We start from the raw sequence: 20,626 nt of genomic DNA on the forward strand, positions 1-20,626 counted from the left end.
GTGCGGATGGGTAGACTTCACACACCTTTGAGAACATTATGGAGAACATGCAATTTATTAATTACTAGCTGACGCCTGCGACTTCGTCCGCGTGGAATTAGGTTTTTTAAAAATCCCGTGGGAACTCTTTAATTTTTCGGGATAAAAAGTAGCCTATGTCACTCTCCAGGTCTTTATCTATACCCATGCAAAAATAACATCAACCCATTGCATCGTTGCGACGTGATTGAAGGACAAACCAACAAACCAACAAACACCCTTTCGCATTTATATAAGGGTACGGATCTACTTAAGAAAAGTTTATCTAGCTAGTAGATATATAATATAGTTGATGCTCTTAAATATTAACGATCTGTAGACTCGTTTTTGAAATCTTGGACTAAGAGCCCGGGAAGCCAGACCTCCGTAATTTTATAAAAGCTGAAAGTTTAACTGTAAAATTTAAAGTGTACCTAAGTTTAAAGTAATTCTATAAGGATTCCTATTTTCCTTTTGAGGTACGGAACCCTAAAAAGCGCTTTATAGGAAGTTGTTTTATGACCTTAATAATATTATTATAGCGCGTGGAATAAATTCGAAAATAAGTCCACTTTTCGAGTAACACTTGCACCGTCGTAAACGTGAGGACGTCGTAAACTGTTCGTTAGCTCTTCATTTATTTATATATGGCCGCTGTAAAATAATCTCTTTGGGATGACCTAATTGGTATAGTAGTTTTATATGGATCATATCTGTATGAATAAAAACATTAAAATAACTATAACTAACATTTTTTTTTTAAGTTGATTTTACGAGTCGGTGTATTAAATATGCTGAAATAAAAAACACGCATCAAATATAGCAATACGCAGAGTCGTTGATTTCATTCCATTCTCTCAATATCAACTTTCATACAGCATCTCAGATCCTACGCCGATTCCCGAGGGACCCAAGACTAACAAACAAACATAACAGCAATTCACCCTCTGGTAGAGCAAGCTATTAATGCATCGAATTTGTTATTTAACTATGATTAATGGTGTTCTGTCAAACTAGGGGTTCTTTATAGGTTTGTGATTATTATTTGCAATCACTTATATCCGTATCACACTTTGGAAAATAAACGTCTTTTCTTTCTTTTCTTTTTCTTTTTCAAAAAATATTTTATACCTTTCAATTTGTACACTTCAACACACAGCAAAGAACACAGACAAAAATAAAGAAGAGAACAAGAAGAATACACAATGCGGCCATTTTATTATCGATCTCTACCAGGCAACCTTTAGGATTAGGAAAAGTTAAAGAGATTGAACTGCAGGTATTATACACAACAATTTGAGCCTCAATAGCTCAACGGTTAAGGCGCGGTCTGAAATCCGAAAGGTCGGCAGTTCAAACCCCACGCGTTGCACTATTGTTGTACCTATACCTAGCACAAGCTTTACGCTTAGTTGGAGGGGAAACGGGAATATTATTCATGACTAAGATGGCTAATAGTTTTTTTTAATATTTATAATAACAAAATATATGCTTTGTTCTATACCAAAGAGCATACACAATACACATTATTGTTCCGAGATCAACCCGAGGGGCGGTGATGGGCACAAACGTCCGATTCAATTGTTATGCAATTTGTCAACAAACACCCCACGAGGGCGCCCTGTGCTCATTCCACCCTCGTGTAAGGGGCCACCACTAATCTAGCAGGTGCCTTGAAATGTAGTTTGTCAAAACAAATGCACTCATTTTAAGTTTCTTAAAACCACAGATTGGTTGTGCGAAAAGAAGAATATTCAAGAGGAATAACTACTTCTTTTGGTTGTATATCGTGCAACTAGCTTACGCCCGCAACTTCGTCCGCGTGGACTACACAAAGTTCAATCCCCTATTTTACCCCTTTAGGGGTTGAACTTTCAAAAATCCTTTCTTAGCGAATGTATACGTCATTATAGCTATATGCATGTCAAGTTTCAGCCTGATCCGTCCAGTAGTATGAGCTGTGCGTATCAGTCAGTCAAGTAGTCAGTAGAAATTCTGTCATTGTCCTTTGAATTTAAATGTATCAAAACCCGGTGCGGAATAGAGATAACCTCTGATGACTCGTCTGATGTCGTCCATCCACCTAGTGGGGGGTCTTCCAACACTGCGTCTTCCGGTGCGAGGTCGCCATTCCAGCACCTTGGGACCCCAACGTCTATCGGTTTTACGAACTATGTGCCCTGCCCATTGCCACTTCAGCTTCGCAACTCGTTGAGCTATGTCGGTTACTCTAGTTCTCCTACGGATTGCCTCATTTCTGATTTGATCACGTAGAGAAACTCCAAGCATAGTTCTCTCCATCGCCCGCTGAGTGACTCTGAGTTTTCTTATAAGGCCCATAGTTAGCGACCATGTCTCGGATCCATATGTCATCACTGGCAACACGCAACAACTATAGGTAGTTGAGCACATTAGAAACACTCATGTAGTTCACACATTAGCGTCATCTCATCGCTAATGTGCCGCAGTCACGCACGGGTCTGTCGGGATGAGTGCCAGATTGTGGGAGCTGACACGTGTTAGATATGATTGTGGGAGAGGTGTTGTTTGGCGGTGTATGAATGAGAATTAGCTATTGTTCGTTTTGGCAAAATCTCAAAATATATAATGATTAATGAGCTACGATATATTATATCAGTACCCTTATTATAAATGCGAAAGTGTGTTTGTTTGTTGGTTTGTCCTTCAATCACGTCGCAACGGTGACGGATTGACGTGATTATGCATGAGTATATAGATAAAGACCTGGAGAGTGACATTACTTTTTATCCCAGAAAATCTAAGTTCCCACGGGATTTTTATAAAACCTAATTCCACGCGAACGAAGTCGCTGGCATCAGCTAGTTAAAATATAATATATATCCTACTTGTTAATGTTTTGCGTTAATTATACGAGTGTTTTAAATAAAATACTTAAAAATCTTTTGAATCATGCTTGAATTGCTACAAATAATTATTATTATCAATGCGAAAGTGTGTTTGTCTTTCTGTTACCTACGCACGGCTAAACCGATGCACGATGGATAGATCTTGAGATAGCTTACATCTTGGAGTCGGAATAGAGGATACATTTAGTTCCGGAAAAACAAAGTGCTTTCAAAAACCTAAATCTACGTGCACAAAGTCGCGAGCATCAGCTAGTTACTCCCCATATTCCACTACGCATATTATAAATGCGAAAGTCTATTTGTTTGTTTATTGGTTTGTCCTTCAATCACGTCGCAACGTAGCAAGGGATCGACGTGACTTTTTGCATGAGTATAGTTAAAGACCTGGGAGAGTGACATATGTTACATTTATCCCGGAAAATCAAAGAGTTCTCATGGGATTTTAAAAAACTAAATCCACGCGGACGAAGTCGCGGGCATCAGCTAGTTTTACTATAAAGTACTCATGTATCTTCGTGGTGACTTTATTCTAATTAGGAAATGCCGACTTATCTATTGCTTTGGTAAAATCGGAGCTTTCAAGATTTTTGTACGATAACTAGCACATTTTCCATTGCGTTAATTACCTAATGACACCAGACAGCATTAGATATGCAAGAAAATGAATAGTACCCCTATTCCATTTAAGTGCTCTTTTTTGCCGCAGCAAAATAACATTAAAAACAAAAGTAAAATGCTACGTGAGAAAGTTATCTATTCCTAAGTCTATTTTGTATGCACAGCGATATTAACGAGGCTCACATAAATTGTCACATAATCTCACAGTTTTCTCAAAAGATCCAACCACCGACTAGATTGGTGTGAATTATCTCTTCACCGTGTGAAGCATACCAGGAACGCAGAAGTTACGTGCAGATTTATTTAATCTTGATTTTCGCACGAACACTCTGCTCTCCGCATGCTAAAGAATCGTGACGATCTAGAGGCTTTTTATCAAAGATCAACACATTGATTGTAGGAAAGCTGCTTGTATTTTATAACGCTGAAGTTTTCATCTTCATGCACATTAGCTTCGTTTTGTTACAAAGTACAAACCTATCTTGTCTATTTGAATTCCAATGAAATTCTTACATTGAGTATCAGCAAAGAAATCTTGTCATTCGAATTGGCGTTAATGTATTAATTTATTATGATTATTTCAAAATTTCAACGGATGGTCACTGCGATCGCAACATAAATATGTAGTTAAAAGCCAGAGTTTTTTTCTGTTCTCTTTAACATAAGTGTTCATTATTCGATTCAACCATTATTACTGACATTTAACTTTATTGACCGCGTTTTCACGCAAAAATTACAGAGGCTTAAAACCTGTTATTGTCATCAACATCAAAAGATAAGATAAGATGAGCAACAGTTATCATTTATCAATATCTTGCGTTCGCATGTACCAGGCGAGCAGTGTGGTAAGGAGGCGCCGATTGCTATCGCGGATCGTAAATAAGACGCCCGTGACAAGTGCCCCTATTAAGGGACACGGCGAAAAACGCACAACCTTGGTACGGTTGACAAAAAAGTAGCACCAGAGAAAAATAAATACTAAAATCCCCGTTTGAAAAGAGTTTTAGGTTTAATCTGGTTGTTCTTTTTATTTCATAGGCCCTTGACTAAAACGTTTGGTGACGTTACGAGTACCTACTTTTAAAACAAAATAACGCAAAAATAAGATATCTTCGATTAGTTAGATAAATCTATAGAGTAAATATCTGCTCCAGTACCTAGGTTGTTGCGTTTTACTAGATTGAGCTATAAAGTCTAATATTTTGTTCGAAAAGTTAGCTCGCGCTGCCAGTTGCATTTCCTCTCTCTTGTACTCTATCTTGCTCACTCATAATTGCCACTCATACATACTGCCCAGCCAATGCGGTGCGTTTCATCGCCACATTTTAGTTTGACAAAGCCATAAGTTCAAATTAAAAAATATTTTTAATTTTATTGTGGACCATACACTAAAATATCGTCAAAGGAAATATAAATGAGTCGGAATCGTCATCAGCTAGGCTGTTACAATGCCTGTTACAGATAATAGTGTATCGGTGTCGAATGCCGTGACCTTAATCGCATCTGCCTCATAGTCCGCGAGCCAACGTATGCAGAGTAAACCTATCAAATTTCAACTCTGCCGAAGATCAGATCTTCAACATGTTTAATTGAAATTGTTTAAATTAAATACTAAAAACAACCATTCGAAATATAAAAGCACACAATACACAGGTTGGGTCGTAGTAGCAAAAATTAGTGCGTAGGTAACTACGTTACATTACTTTTATTTTATTTTTATTTTTATTTATTCGGATCAACAAACAGTAGCACGCAGTGCTTGGTTAAAAAAACAGTAATAATATAACATAGTATTAATATACGTGCTACCCACTACGTCAACCACATAGTTATCATTATTAATTAATATACTTACATGTATAAAAATATATAAATGTAGAATAAAATATAAAGTTACATGCATAAAATATAAATAAAGAATATATTAGTACCATACCATTTATCTAAATTCTAATTATCCTACAGGCTTAGTGTAATATAGCAATATTATTCCTAAGATAATTCTAAATAAATAATTAAATCTAAATAAATAAATTAATCTAAATAAATAAATTTTGAGTCTCTATTTTTCGAACAGAGTAACGTCCCGTACTAGGTATACGATCTTACATAAATCCACTCTAAGGTAGAAAAAGTGTCTGATGGAAACATAGTACCTAGGTATTTTTAAACCTCTAATATATCCTCCTAGTACCATCCCTTATGCCAGAATGGATTTCGAACTTAGATCACCTTATCAATCTTGAATATTGAATCAGATTTTAGTTTTAGGTAACAATTCCACATTTTAAAAAAAACATAGATTAGGGAACCGTCTCTTACACTACAATACATCCGTGTTTCGTTCCTAACAGCCAATTAAAGTTTTTGTAGAATCTTTATAATCATTAGTTGATACAGTTTTTATTAATATAATAGCCAGTTTATTCGTTAACTGTTTGTTAGTGACAGGAATTATTATGGGGACTTTGTTCAAGAGTTACAATTTGGAATTTTATAAATGTCTTTTGTTTCATGTAAAAAATATATCTAGATATATAATAATAAGTAAATCATTAAATAGTTAAAGAATCCAGCCGCAAATCCAAGCAATCCTAAAAGATTACCCCTTTTCTATAACAAATTTTCTATAACAAAAAAAAATAGAAAATCTCTAACATGATTTTTACAATTACCGAGTTTATTAAGCTTTACGTAAAGAAAACGAAGTGCAAAGAACACTTTTGCCAAATACCGTCAAAATCGGTTAAACAGATGAGCCGTGAAAAGGTAGCAGACAGACAGACACACTTTCGCATTCATAAATAATATCGGTATGGATTACTCTCACGGCAGGCGGATCTCGTGGGAGTCATAGCAACAGACGAAGCTTCCACGAAGCTCCGTGGGGACCTCTGTGATGTATCCTGTATGTTTGCGAGTAACATACCGCCGACGGTCTCTAGGAAACCGCAGACAACGCGACGTTTTGTGGGAATAACGACGCCATTTGCATTTCATTTTCATACGAGAAACACTCGGTACACGAATCTAAAACACACAGTCGGTATAAGTTCTTCTTCTCAATCGTTCACTCTTGACAGAGTGGTCGGTCGTTATTAAATATTACCTGCTATAATATAACGGTGAATCTAAACATCGTGAGGAAACCTGGACGCCTGAGAGTTTTTCACAATGTTCTCATAGGTGTGTGAAGTATCAAGTCTGCCGATTGGCACTTAGGCAGCGTGATGTACCTACCTAGCTACTTACTATGGGTCTAAACCACGTCTAAACCTTTTTCACTCTGAGAGGAGACCTTTGCTCAGTAATGGGCCGGCAATGAGTTTAGATGATGATGGTGTATATAAATAAACCGTGGTATTATATTACAATATAAAGAGGCTGGCGGGATGTGGCTGGATGAGGAAGGCTGAGGACCGGGTGTGGTGGCGCTCTTTAGGAAAGGCCTATGTCCAAACTCCACAGGTTGATGATGATGGTGATTATATTACGATTAAGTCAAAAATTCCACCGTAATATTAATACTCAGCGTTCAGCATTCTACTCCAACGCCCCAATAGGTATAATAAAAATAAAGATTTCATACGCGTGTCGAGTGAAACAAAACAAGCTATAATTAAATGCGTTTAAACTAATTTCAGTAAACTGGCGAGACGCGGCGTCAAAGGAAGTCCTAATTAAATACTCGTACATCACCGTCGTGGCCGGGACGTGAACCCACCACCTCAGTGATTAAACATATCTACTACTAGTGATTCCCACTGAAATGTCGATTGCACAGAAAGGACGAAAGTAACACTGCCTATCAAAGAGGATCTCTTTTTCGCAGTGTATCTAAATATATAAAAGGAAAAGGTGACTGACTGACTGACTGATCTATCAACGCAAACTGCACAGCCCAAACAAATGCACGGATCGGGCTGAAATTTTGCATGCAGCTATTGTGACGTAGGCATCCGCTAAGAAAGGATTTTTGAAAATTCAACCCCTAAAGGGGTGAAATAGAAATTTGAGATTTGTGTAGTCCACGCGGACAAAGTCGCGAGCATAAGCTAGTCTTGCAATAATATAATATCTTGGTTCGATTCGAATTAAAGTTTCCCAAGCGCGCTCCGCATACTAAAAAGATAGATAAGTATAGTAAGTTTAGTTCTCATTTAAATATTAATCACTCTTTTTAGCATTAATTGTTTTGCAGACATGTTCCGGAAACAAATATCTATGTCTGCAAGTAGTTTGACAGTTACACGGGCTCAAATATTTTGTATGTTAATCTAATAGAATTGAATGATTAAACCAAGACTTTGTGACGCGCGCAACGAATAAACTCGTGTTAGTTCTATGATTACTACAACTAGCGGCACGCTATGATGGCCGGTTTGACACATTACAATAGTGATGTGGAATGTCAATTTATTCTCGAACAAAAAACAATTAAGTTTTGTTTTTGTACCTGATTAAATAGGTTTAATAAAACAAAAATGTATATGTTTATTTAATTTATTTGAACGAACTGAATATTTGAACGAAAATGAATATACATACTTTATATGCACACAAGAAACATATGAATACAAAAGATACCGAAAAAGGTGCCACAAAAGGCCATAATTAATCAGATTCGTCCATACTACTATTTTCACTGTCGTCACTGCTATCATCACATACATTAATAATTATATGTTCGTTTTCTATAATATTATCTATTTTCACATCTCTTTCATAATCTTCCCTTATTAATTTAACAGTTCTATTCACAACCTTTTCCCAGTCTCCTTTAGTCACATGTTCACAAGCTTCTTCTAATAATTTTAGCATTTTTTTTGTGGTAAATGGGGGTTCTGTATTGTGTCTTGCAGCATATCCCTTAATTTGAGCCCACACCAACTCAATCGCATTATACTCACAATGGTAAGGCGGTAACCGTATAACTCTGTGCCCATGTTCTAATGCTATTTCGTCAATGACGTATCGGATCTTGGTTGGTTTGTTTTCTTTTAAAAGACGTACTAATTCCGCTTTTAACATATTCATGTTTGCATCTACGCCATTTTTACGAAGCCATGCGACGATATCAGCTTTCTTTTGGGATTGGGCAGGTGGCTTGTCAATTTGCATCGAGTGGTATGGGGCGTTGTCCATAATTATAATAGATGGTTCAGGGAGGCTACACAACATTGAGGTAAACCATTCAGTAAACTTTTCTCCATTCATGTCTTCATGATAGTCTCCAGTGGTTTTTGACGCAAAAGCCATGAGAGAACCTTCGACAAACCCGTTGATGGTTCCGGCGTGACAAATTATAAGTCGCGATCCTTTTCCTACAGGAACTTTGGAAGTAGATGCTGCTGTGTCATCGTTCCAAGAACGGCCTACAGTATGGTTAGCATTAAGCCATGTTTCATCCAAGAACACAACATTTTGCCAATTTTTGATTTCTTTCACTTGCCGTAAAAAAGTATACCTTGCCATCGCTATATCAAATCTTTCCATCAATATTTTGCGTTTGTTACATTTTTTGTATCGAAATCCAATGGTCTTCAAAATCTTCGTTAAAGAACTTTCCCCACCGAAGAATAATCCAGCTTCCTTCAGTGAATGCACCAACTTTTTTCTTGTTGGATACTCCTTCTGTAAATAGTAGCCGTAAACATGTCTTCGGATAGCATCGGCATCAAAGCTATCGATGCCTACGACTGGTTTTGCTCGTTTTCTCTTTTTTGGTGTGTGAAGTTTATTTTCTTCTGTGCCAGTCTCGCCATATTTTTTTTTAGTTATCCGTCTAACAGTTCGTTGTCCAATATTAAGCGCATCAGCTACGCGTTCAACCACTGACGTTATAGGTAAAATTGGCCCTCCATTTTGAGCTTCACGATCGAAATAGTTACGAAGGCGTATTAGGAACTCACGTGTCTGACTATTTAGAACAGTTCTCTGCGTACGTTCGGTCATATCGACGAAATCCACAACAAAGGGCTTGAACAGAGTCCAAATTAACGAGCAAGGGTCAACAGTAATGCAGTATCAATATTTGAAATCCAAAGCCAGGTCAAAACTATATCACAATCGCATTGCACTGACAGTTTATACTTTTCGAAGCAACGTCAATTCGAAACTGCTTTGTTTTGCATTGAGCATTGACGCGAGTTTGCCGGAGGTAGTAGTTGTGCTAGCCAGCGATCCTATGTGACGATCGTATTAGATTCCATTTTTAAAAATTTATTGATATTTTTTTGCGATTTCAGAGGTTTGTCCACATAGTGAAAATTGTTCATATTCACAAGTACATTCACCCCTTAAATGGTGCAAACTGATTTTTCTACACTTGTATACATTTAAGAAATCAATTTAATAAATAAATTTTGAGTCCTAAACCTAAAACTACATTCGATAAAATTTATGAATCTCTGCACATCACTATCGTCAATAAAGTAATACAATTATTTCCTTCAAAGTCGTTATCAATTAATACGGAACTTCATGAGCGGACAAACGTCAAACCGGCCATCATAGCGTGCCGCTAGTTTAAGCGTAAGTTACAGTAAATTTTGTCCAAAACCAGATAAAAAAAAATTAACACATTTTCACATTAAAAGAGCTCAATAAACAAATGTACCTACCTACCTACAACAAAACATTATACCATGGGAAAAATGTTTTGTTGTCTTCCCTTTTCATGGATTAACTTAAAGTTTTCTTTACCTAAGTCACAAAAGGTAATAAACGTCTTTCTTGAGATACTTAAGTAAAACGATGAATACGAAAATGATTTAGGTACTTAGTATGAGTTATTTAATAAAAACTCGAATTTCGTAAACGATTGGGCTCGTAGTAGGTCTCCGGGTCCTCACGACAGTTTGTCACAGCGAATGGTTCATAAATTGGCTGTCATCGCATCTCCGCGTAAGTATTTCTGGAGAAGAAATTTTTCCCCTCGCTCCCGCGCCGATCTGTGCCGCTCGATTTCCATAAAAGTTCTATAATTAATATCATATTTATTTCAATAGTAGGTACTAAGTTGCGCTAGATGATGCCCGGAACTTTGTCCGCGTGAATTCAACTTTTTTTTAAAATGCTGTGGGGATTCTTTGATCCCGCGCGAACTTTTTGATTTACTGGGAGAAAATAGTGGATAGTGATGATGCTGTGAGATGGTATGAAAAATAGAACAGTAGCATGTAATCTTATATTTTTTTGAATGTATAAAAGGAAAAACTGAATGACTGACTGATTGATGTAGATACCTGAATGATTTACATGAAATTTGATACAGAGCTTGTGTCCCGGAAATTGACATAGGCGACTTTATATCTAGAAATATCAAAGTTCCCACGGAATATTTAAAAAACTTAAACCCACGCAGACGAAGTCACAGGCATCAACTAGTACCTAATTTTTTTTAAAGTTTCAATAAGAAAACCAAAGTTAACCTTAATGTCGCGTTAAGACCGCAAGCTAAGATTTACACCCAGGATGAAGCATGCGCGAGGAGTTACGAGACCAGTCATGTCGGGATTAACACGGATCAACAGTTTCCTCTGTAAAGTCGAGAGATGTGAAATATTGTCTAATAAATCTTAAATACCCATAAAATTGCCCAAAATGGCTGCTAAAATGTCAGATAACTTATCTTAGAGGTAGGAAGAACAACTTTTACTCATGCAGATGCGAGATTAGTATGACAACTGGCCATTAACGAAACCGCAAGCTAAGATTTACGCGCAGGATGAAGGATGCGCAGGAGTTACGAGACCTGTCATGTCCGTATCCATACTAATATTATAAATGCGAAAGAGTCTGTCTGTCTGTCTGCCAGCTTTTCACGGCTCAACCGTTCAACCGATTTTCATGAAATTTGGTACAGAGGTAGCTTGCAACCCGGGGAAGGACATTCTACTTTTTATCCCGGAAAATTAAGGAGTTCCCACAGGATTTTTAAAAACCTAAATACACGCGTACGAAGTCGCGGGCATCAGATTGATACCCGCGATTTCAGATACCTATAATTGGACACTCGTCATCGCGCGAGCACGGCAACGCGAGGAGGGGGGGGGGGTGGGGGGGATGAGCATCGTGGATCAAACCCTCGACCTCCCGAACAGAAGGTCAACGTCTTAATCAATAAGCTATCATGGATATTAAAAACTATCCATCACCTATTTCTTAGCTATTTTATCCTAATCGATAGCCGTACCTAATCTTATCACAACAACAAACGAACCAAGGAATTGTCATCGGCTTTCATCGGCAAGTAATAAATAAACAAGCAATTATTGTCACCGTCCCACGCGTTAACGTTCCTCCTACAAGCAGTCACAGATAACTGCGCCTCACGGGTTACGCTCTGAGCGAGATTACACCGAGATTAAGCACCGCTGTTCCTAGATAAGAGATCGCTACCGGTTCTATACCGATCCGATTGAGAACAAGTGAATTGTTTCACTGAGGCTCCGTTCACACGTGACTGTAGGTAGAAGATCTATTAAATCGCACAGAGTACTTATAGACTCTGTGCGAACAATTTAATAGATCTTCTCCCTTCAGTTCTACTACTATGTCCAAAAATTTTGGTAATACGATTTTATTCACGAATCTGTTGTATCAGCTAATGAAGGTGTATCTACCTATAGATTATCTAAATGATAAAAGAGCGTGGATTTGACCTGCAGCTCGTTCCAGCAACGCACAAGACTGCAAATACTATTACGCCGAGTTTCTTGCTGGTTCTTCTCGGTAGGAAAAGTAAACGTTTTACTTAACTTACTTGTAAAAGTTTATACGAATAAAAAAGATTTTTATTTTATTTTATTTTATAGGTATACCTACCTATTAAGCAGGTCCCCAAACTAATCGTAGGGTCATCAAATCGTAGGGTTTATGCCATATGGGCCAAGGCGACTGCACTTCACCTTTTCCACTTGGCGCTGCGTCGCGAGCAAAGGCCCATTGTAAAAGGACCCCGGACAAGTTCAAAACTAGTCAGGCATACTAGGGCCGGTTGTTTCAACAAACTTTGACGGACACGTAACCTTTAAATATGGCGCTAACGAACGTAAGTAAAGAAAAAGCGTTGATTCAGCATCTATTAGCGCTAACGTTCGTTAAAAAATTACGTTTACGTTAACCAGTGCTGGCGCCATTGGTGATCGTCAAATCAGTTCGTAACTTCATACTTCTTACAAACGGAATATTTTATTTACAAATTATAATGGAATTAATTTAATTCAAAGCTTTCAATGGTAGTTTTTTTGAAGATGAAAGAGAATTTGTAAGAAAGAAAAAGTGTTTAAAATGCGAAGTAGCAATATTAATAACTATGTATATAATTTAATATACTTAAAATGAAATAAAAAAAGGATACGGAGAAGTAAGTTAATTTTTAGGGTTAGTTTCGCAACCAAAATAACAATGACGAACAGTTTTTTGTACAATGAAGCAACGCACGTAAATTAACAGATGTTAAAGTTCGTCTACGTCTGTTAAATTTTAACGAACGTATCTTACGAAGACCAATGGTTTGAAACAACCGGCCCTAAGACTAACAAATAAGTTTACCTATCTGTACCCGTAGTACAAGATTTTACGTCTCACCAAACCAAAACAAATTCGAGAGTCGAAATACTTCCGCGTTACAGTAAAATGGACCTAATCAGCCTTGAATTGAAGTCAAATATTCAATGCCACTGATTTTAATTTCGCAATGTTTCCGCTTGGAGCGCTGGCTGTAGAAGTGTAGACAAACTTGAGCTTTATAACAAGGCACTTAAGATCCAGTTTACTGTAACGCGGAAGTATTTCGACTCTCGAATTTGGTTTGGTTTGGTGAGACGTAAAATCTTGTACTACGGGTACAGAGATTGTATATTATTAAAGTAAAAGCAGCAAAATAAAGCACAATAAAAATTTTTTTTTATTCAATTAAACTTTTACAAGTAAGTACCTACCTACCTACTTTTGAATTGTCAAATGCATCTACCACTGGTTCGGAATGCTTTCATATTCATAACATTAGCTAATTTCGGCATAAATCGGTCGGCTTGTCTCAGTATAAAGAAATGAGTTAATTCGACACACGTGTGTTTTGGTCGCAGCTCGCAGCAGCATGTGGACGAGATTAGTGCGGCGGCGGCGGCGCCAGCGGCGACCGCGTTTCCGGAATACGACGAATAGGCGAAGTATTTTGTTTTACTTCTTTTTAGGGTTCCGTATCTCCAGATAAAAAATAACCCTTACCTATACTTATAGGATCACTTCGTTGTCAGTTTGTTCGTCTGTCGTGTCTGTCAACCTTGTACCAACCAACCAACGTGTACCTTAGGGGGTACGTACCTAATTCCCGTTAACCTGGATTCTAGAATAATGAAACTTGGTAGGTAGGTACCTATAGTAAATGCAGATAGGTAGGAGCACAATTAGGTAATATATCTAGATAAAGATATTTCACCGCGATTAATAGCCTCATCTGGTGACAGAAGGGCTGGCTCATTTTTTGCGCAACGGATCAGCCTGGCTGTCCAGCGCGGAAATGCAGCCAGTATTCTTGGCACCATTCCACGCGGTCATGATTTAAGTAGGTATATAGTAATTAGATAAGGCTAGCTTTAAGTTTTATTGTAATAATATAAAAAAAAAGTACCTAGATAAAGAGATAAATTCGAAACTCGTAAATTTGTCGTATCTACTTACCTACTTCACAAAAAAAATTCAATAGTGTTATTTCTTGTACGATGGAAGGTACAAAACCCTTCATATGCGAACCCGATTCGCATTTGACCAGTTTTTTCATATATCTACCTATACCTACCTAGGTACCTAGAATTAGGCTACAATAGGTAGGTACCTATTGCCGGAACTCTTGTTAAGTCATAATGCTGTGTCCATCGAACAATAAAACTTGCAGAAGTCAACGGTCATTGTCAATGTCAATGTCAATTTCTGCAAGTTGTATGCAACTGCAGAAGTTGACTTGCTGCAAGGGTTGACACAGTAGGTAAGTAGGCAGGTAAGTACAAGTAAAGTGCAAATATTTTGCCAGAGTTAGGAAACTTCGGTAAGTTTTATAACCCACTAACTACTTAGTAGGTAAAGACGCCAGCAATATTGAAAAACTCATGGTCACTGGGAAGATCGAAGGAAAGAGACCCCGCGGATGTAGCCCGAGACGTCGCGTTGGTCAGACCAAATAAAAGAGGCGGTCGACACACCTATCTGCGATGCAATCCATCAACGAGAAACAGAAGAAAATGGAAAAACATGGTAGCAAAGTTTATATCAAAGGGGAGCCACGATCCTCAAAATTGAGGGAGCGACGCAGGAAGAAGAAAGAGTGGGTAAACGGTTCGGTAAATTAAAAAATCGCTGGCAGTGTCAGTCAAAAAACCTCACAATGTATAAAGCCGGCCGAAAATATTTCCGCTCATACCTCTTCCATACCCTTTATAACTATATCGACGCACGTTGTACCATTTAAATGTTTCGTATAAGCGCTCAAACGCACCGCTCCGGCACAATGCGAACAAAAAGATCCCCAAACAAAGACGCGCAGCTCTTATCTCGAATCTTTATAATAATTACACGAGACAGGACGACTCAATCCACGTATAACCCCCTTAAAAATGCATCGAAGCCAATCAAATAAACCCAATTTTCACCCCTACGACGAAAATATTAAAGCCCAAATTCGCCTTCATAATTTTCAATGAAAACGTGCGTTGTCCATTGTACGGCTGAATCCAATTATCGTACGGCACACCGAAATATCTTTGCATTGCAAGAAAATAATTATTGTAAAAAAAATTACGTGTCGCACCAAGCCTAATAAGTGCATTGATACAATGAAAATCGAGAAAATGGATTTTATGAGCTCAATGCTAGAGTCGAAGTTTTCTTGGGAGGAAAATCAAGAGTTAAGTCCAATGGGAGTTGGAGTAATTTGTGTAAGTGGGAGGGGCTTATCCCTACTCCAAATGAAAAGGGTGGGAACGCTGTCAGTCGTCCGGCAGCGGTGGGGGAAGACAGATGTTCCTCCGGACCCATCTTTCATACAACACGATAGCAAATTCAATACACCATAAATATACCGCGTACTCCTTTTACAACACGCTCTGTCATTCCCGTATCAACAAAACGAGGCGTTGCCGGGTGAAATTTCACTTTTTCATCTTTTTATCGCACTAGTGTCGTAATATCATAAGTGACATTACAAAACAGTTTAGTAGTTTTGGTATTAATAATGGGCGAACGCTGTGTACCGGATTATTGCTCGTAAATTAATAAGCTCTTAAAATTTAAGAGTCACATGTTTAGGAGACGTGATTTTAATAGTTTTGTCGCGATGAACGTTTTAATGACCGTCTAGACGTGTGTGATGTGTGTAGATATACTTTACTGTGCCTTATTCATACAATAATTGTATGGATGTTGTATAGATAAGTTGATGAGATAAATTCGTTTGAACATTTTCAATCGGGTGAATGCTAACATGTTCCGAAGAGCTAAACTTCTTTTGATAATGTTAGTTGTGATAGTTGTGATAGAATAGCAAATGAGTATCCTTAACTTACTTTACAATTACATACCTGCTTCTAATATTCTGTTTAATTTTATTTAGCTGAGTGTCTACTTGCAGCGAAAGTTGCACACGTCAGCTTCACTTGCACTGTGTAAATAGCTATACTCGCATCAAGACGATTGCAACAAGTTGCGGAAATTGATATTGATCATATTGAGATGACAATGAAAGCTGACTTCTGCAAGTTTTATTGCTAATGGACATTTAAGTAGCTGTAGACAGATTGTGAGGAAATAAAATATAGGGAATTGAGCATTTTAAAATACTTAACTGAATTATTAGGTTTTATCTATTCCACCTACCTACAACTGTCTATAATTAGACTAAGTAGGTGTTCTATCAGGATTTAGAAAGCACTGTCCACAGTTCACTCTGGTATTTATTTGTCAAAGGTAGAAGTCTAGGTAGGTATAGGTATTAGATCTTTTTTCTTTTTTTTGGTTCTATTAAAATAATAATAATTAATAAACTGAAGTAGACGCTAGATAGGTAATATCTACTCATACAACACCTACTACTAACCAGAGAAAGTTATAGGTACCTACCTGTTTAGATAAAGAAAAATAAACTTTGATTAAAAAAAAGAAGTAGGCCCTACCAATCAAAAATTTGTAACAGTGCAGATCTAAACATCCCAATCCATTTAGTATTATCAGATTCTATAGGTAGGTATCTATGAACATAGTTAAAGTAATTCCCGTTTCAAGGCATTAATATCAAAGGGTAGGCTTCTCGGGGCGGGTGCGGACATCCGGCGGAAGTGGGCGGTGGCTTGCGGCCGCCATTTTGAACACGTCGCGCCTGCGCCGACGGGTGGTGGTGAAAGGAAAAATATGGAAGCTTTTTTACCTTCTCGCCAATCATAATAATTTGATGATGTTCTTAAAAATAATGTTATTTTGCAAAAGAAAATTGCAATCAAATGCTTAAGAACAAATTAATGGATATAATCTTGAAAATTTTACAATAGCAAAAGAAAGTTTGTGGGGGATGGGATGCCTAAACACTTGGTATTAAGTAGATAGGTACCATTAGTTTACAAATCATTGAAAAATAGGACTAGGCACCAACCAGTTTCTGAGTAAAATATCCCCTACACACTAGATAGGTACTTAAGTCAGAGAACCGGTGCAATGGAATTAGATATGGAAGACCAGAGTTGTAGGTACGAGTTTGTAGGTATATATGGCGGTGTAAAGAATGACTTGAAAACTCTAAGGGTGTCTTTAGATGAGAAAGTGGAAGGACCTCTGACTATTTTCAGTAAGGAAATGTACTCGACCAAGATTCAATTTCAATTCAAAGTAGGTAGGTAGGATACCCTGTCAGTTTCTCTTTCCAATAAGAGAAATCTGGCTCCAGCCGACGTAAATAAAATAGGGTAAAAGAACGAGTCTAAATTTGGTGGCATGTCTCCCAGCTTCCAGGTACCAGGGTCCCATGAATCGCGCGGAGACGTCGCGTAAATCAAGCGGCGTGCAACCATCCATCACGACGCGGCCCGCCATCAATTTAGACCGAAATAGGAATTCCTATACCGGGAGTCGCCTGCCTAACTTTGTATAGAACGGGATACGCGCCTAGATGCTTTTGTCAATACATGGTATACTAGACTTCCTTTTAAGTTCTTGTCTCGATAGAAACGACGCGACTTGTTCCGAACCAGAAAATTACTAGGTACAGTTAGATTCGATACCAAAACAAAATATTTCGCTAATCAGAGGGCATCATTATGGGACCGTCGTTTGGGAAATTGACACACGTAACTTATAATATAAGATTCTTTAATCGGTTTAGACTGAAATTATCCTGGATATAGTTCTTTGCGATGCGACAAATGCTTATCGTTAAGTACCTACCTATCACGTGCTTTAACGGTGAAGGAATAGATGGTGAGAAAACCTACATGCCTCACAGACTTCAGAGTTCTCCATAATGTTTTCAAAGGTGTGTGAAGTCTGCAAATCTGCACTTAGTCAGCGCGGCGTGGTTGATTATGGCCAATCTCCTACTCATTCTGAGAGGAAACCCGTGTTTGATAGTGAGCTAGCGATGGGTTGATCATGATGATTATTTTTCCCAGCCTGTATAGGCCAGCAGTAGGTATAGGTATAAACCTATTCCCAACGGGTCCAAAAGCGATGTTCGAAGATCCCCCGATTAGATGAACAGTCAATCTCAAGTGAGTCGCTGGGAACTGCCAGACATACCTACCTAATTGACATAAGACCGTGTTCTGTTACAATCCTTGTAAGGGACCTAAGTACAAAAGGGAGGTGTGCCCAAAGTGGACACCTTAACTTTGAGTTTAAAAAACCTATCAAACGATTGATTTTCCAAAAGAATTTTATACTGCTGGGAAGAGAGTTTATTGAATTAATGATATTTGAAATTTTAATTCCTGCACATATAAATATAGCCGTTGGAGCCGGAAAGTCCTTGAGTGGAGACCGCGTTTAAGCAAGCGTAGTGTGGGGCGCCCTCCAGCACGATGGACCGACGATATAAAGAGGCTGGCGGGAAGTGGCTGGATGAGGAAGGCTGAGGACCGGGTGTGGTGGCGCTCTTTAGGGAAGGCCTATGTCTAACAGTGGACGTCCACAGGCTGATGATGATGATGATGATGACATATAAATATAAATATATACTTAAATGTCTAAATTACGGTAACTTTAAAAACCGGTTTGCCCGAGTGGCCGCCTAAAGCGGCCATGGAGGTTAGGGCAATGTGGTCAGCCTCAAATTACTGTTTATTTATGCTTGTTTTCTAAATTTAATATGCATGACTTATAGTATAAATACCCAAAAATATAAAAGAACATTATGATTATCCAAAAAAATTGGTATCGATTTTATAAATTATGAAATACGTACCTACCCCAAAAGTTCTTTTTCTTACTATGGAGTAAAAACGGCTTTATTATATCTTCCAAGCTACTTTTTTGAAGATTCTGTCATTATGTGTCTTCTTAGAGTAGGTAGTGTGCGGGATATTATTTTACGTTTGATAAATTTATTAGATCCACGTATATCAGGCAAAGCAGTCAGTTGGCCGCTTTGCCCGGGCCGCTTTGCCCAATTTTGCCATTTTGTTAAAAAATTCAACTAGTCACACTTTTCTTCATTTATGTTTGAGCAAATTTTGCACTAATCAAGCCAAATAGATAAGAGACATTACACGTATGATAAAAAGGATTTAAATATAAAGAGTTATGATCAAAACAGAATGAACATACCTTTCATTTTTTTAACAAAACAGGTAAAAAATATATTTTCGTCACTATATCCACACTATCGTTCCCACCACTATCGAATTACTGCCCAGCGTGGGACAGGGGATTACTAATGCGACTAAAGAGGCGAAGTCGCGGTATTATTTCAAATAACCGAAAAATTACGGGTGACCGCTTTGCCTGCTATGTCCACTTTGGGCACATCTCCCCTATGTCCAGCAATGGGCCTTTGCCGGTTTAACCGACGACGATAAAATACATAGGTAAGTAGGTAGACTAGAATCTCATGAAAAACACGGAAATGAAATTCCAAAATTAGCAACACTGTACTCTGTGAATATCCTATGTATATATCTAGTGCGTACTCTGAGGTGAATATTGAGGTAATTTAAGGCACCTACTACCTACATATTATGATACTAGCTTATGCTCGCGACTTTGTCCGCGTGGTCCACACAAATTTCAAACCCCTATTTCACCCTCTTAGGGGTCAAATTTTCAAAAATCCTCTCTGATCGGATGCCTTAATCATAATAGCTCTCTGCATGCCAAATTTCAGCCAGATCCGTGCATAGGTAGTTAGAGCTGTGCGTTGATAGATCAGTCAGTCAGTCAGTCACCTTTTCTTTTTACTTATATATTTAGATTCACAGTGTACAGTGTTGCTAACTTAGGAATTTCATTTCATGAGTTTCTGGTCTACCTATACTGATAGTTGTTAGTTGTGATATGATTAGGTATATCATGACAGCTTTTCATAAACCGTCTACCTATCTAACAAAAGTCTGAAGATTACAGTTTTTAGGTGACATCTTATAGATAAAAAGTTAGTTAATGAAGCTGGTACTTATCAGCCAAGTTTTAACATTTGACGTTCAACTTGATATCACACGTCACGGTCGATACAGACTTCTCTACCATGCTTTTGCTGTGTCCACCGACCGTGGCGTACACAGATTAGATCGACGTTATAAAAAGTAACATAGGTAAGTAACCACAGAATTTTAATAGGGTAAGTAATAGAAATGGTAAACGGCCAAAACGAACTTGGCGGAGTAGGTACCTACTAGACTAGATAGGTATTATTTTAAGGCAAAAAGATTGGCATCCGATACATCAGCGTGGAGAACAGTGAATAAATGTCTGCCCTCTGTCCCAGAGGCGGGGAAATAGCATTTAATGATAGACAGAAATGGTACCTACATATTATTTGATGAAGCTAGTTACCTACCTACCTACTTACCTAACTTAAATAAAGTAACAACCATCTAGGTAGCTACGTAGGTATGGAGTTA

At 37.9% G+C, this 20,626-nt stretch overlaps 1 protein-coding gene across 19 annotated transcripts in view; it reads right to left on the bottom strand.

Moving 5' to 3' along the window:
- Positions 1-20,626, bottom strand: part of rg (A kinase anchor protein rugose) — a 530,630-nt gene that overhangs the window by 85,340 nt on the left and 424,664 nt on the right. The gene's annotated exons all lie outside the window — the stretch shown is intronic.

The sequence above is a fragment of the Maniola hyperantus genome, chromosome 22 (genome assembly GCF_902806685.2).
Source record: "Maniola hyperantus chromosome 22, iAphHyp1.2, whole genome shotgun sequence".
Classification (NCBI taxonomy): Eukaryota; Metazoa; Arthropoda; class Insecta; order Lepidoptera; family Nymphalidae; genus Maniola; species Maniola hyperantus.